Source organism: Octodon degus, unplaced genomic scaffold, assembly GCF_000260255.1.
Source record: "Octodon degus isolate 3935 unplaced genomic scaffold, OctDeg1.0 scaffold00246, whole genome shotgun sequence".
NCBI lineage: Eukaryota > Metazoa > Chordata > Mammalia > Rodentia > Octodontidae > Octodon > Octodon degus.
Genome location: NW_004524822.1, coordinates 1,814,963 through 1,816,722, shown reverse-complemented (window position 1 = coordinate 1,816,722; position 1,760 = coordinate 1,814,963). Strand labels below are relative to the sequence as shown.

Below are 1,760 nucleotides of genomic sequence, written 5' to 3'. Positions count from 1 at the left end.
GGAGGAGGAGGAGGAGGAGGAGGAGGAGGAGGAAAAAATGGAGGAAACACTTTTATACATTGGACATGTTTTTGGTTCTCTGAGGTCTGTTAGCAATGATGGAGGTGGGAACTTACACAGAAGGAAGAAGAGCTGAAATGTGAAAGGCAAAGTCAGTGTACTCCAATGTGCCATTGCCCGGGTTGTCCATGGCTGGGAAAAAATAAAAAAGCAAATGAACGATTCTGTGATAGCAGACAGTTCAGATACGGCATAAAATAAGCAAAGGTTCTTTGGCACAGAACAACTTCCTCAGCTCAGCAAGGCCTAACTTTCAACACAGTTACAGACATCTCCGAGCAGGTGTTAGGCACTTTCTCAGTGAAGGTTAAAACTCAACCTTCAAGAGTCTTTGATTTTCCCTATCTACTCTGCTGACAGCAAGTTCAAAGGGCAGCTATTCCATTGCTGATGATGTCACAAAGAAAAACAGTTTTGTTTCCTTCTAAGAAAACACAGTGGAGTGCCCTGGGGCACGGCCAGGACATTTGGCAACGGTGTCATCGGGAGACACTGGGAACCTACATCAGGATATGCGTAGGGCTGGACACCCCGTGGACCTCACGGCAGGAGAAGCCTGGGTCAGTGTGTACGCTCTCCTGGGAAGGGCAGTGACTCCATAGCTTACTCAGAGTTGTGGGGTCTTTGACACTGGGTAACCTACACAAAGTGCTCTCTGGAACAACATGGTTTTTCCAGGCTCCTGTCCTGATGCTCTGGCACCCTCCTTTCCACATCCTTTGCCATTCAGCAACCAACTGCACAGCACTCCCCCCCCCCCCACCGCTGCTGTGACTGGGCTCAAGTGGCTTCCTGCCAAGCGCATCCTTCTTCAGTCTATCCCATGCCTCTCTGCCTGTACCCATCTTTGCCTTCCTGGCCTCTCTGGTGCTGCTTTGCAATTCAGTTCCACAATTTTGGTGCCTCCCACAGAGGAGGCAGCCAGTAAATCTCTTAAACTTATTTAAATTGAATGTTATTTACTTATGTAGAACTAGTTCTGTGAAATAATTATAAATATCCTCAGAGACTAGTAAATCAGTCCAGACAAGTGCTCGACTGCCTGGCCCAATTTCCCACAGGCAAGAAAGGATAATTCAGCAAAAAGAAGTTCAAGTTTGCATAAGGCATTCGCAGTTGGCCAGGGTTTTCTTAACCGTACCCTCCAGGAGCATTTGGTTTGGTTTGGTTGGGGCTTGTTTTTTTCTTTTGGCAGGACTAGAGATTAAACCCAGAGCCTCTGCACTGAGCTACATCCTAACCCTATTTTTATTTTTTTTTTTTTTCTTTTTGAGACAGACTCTGAGTGTCTGAGTTTCCCAAGGTGAGCTCTAGTTTATGATCCTCCGGCTTCAAACTCCCAAAATGCTGAGATTATAGACATGCACCATCACACGCTCTAAGGGACTTTAATAAAAAGATACCTAACACGTAAGCAATGCTGTGCCATTTTCCTCACTTGAAAGCGAGAGTAGCCACATTTGCTTCTATCTGGAGAGATGATGACGTTGGATAGTGTTTCTGAGAAGAAATTTTAAAAAACTATAAAATCAGTGGATGTTGTTGATATAGATCAGGCATAGTGACATGCATCTGTAATCCCAGCACTCAGGAAGCTGACACAAGGAAGATCAGTGAGTTTGAAATCAGCCTGGGCAACACAGCAAATTGAAGGCCGTCATGAACTGCATAGTAAGAGCCTATCTCAAAAAAAAAAAAAA

At 45.2% G+C, this 1,760-nt stretch overlaps 1 protein-coding gene across 7 annotated transcripts in view; it reads right to left on the bottom strand.

Moving 5' to 3' along the window:
• The window catches only part of Esr1 (estrogen receptor 1), a 435,477-nt gene that overhangs the window by 283,518 nt on the left and 150,199 nt on the right, over nucleotides 1-1,760 (bottom strand). The window lies entirely within an intron of this gene.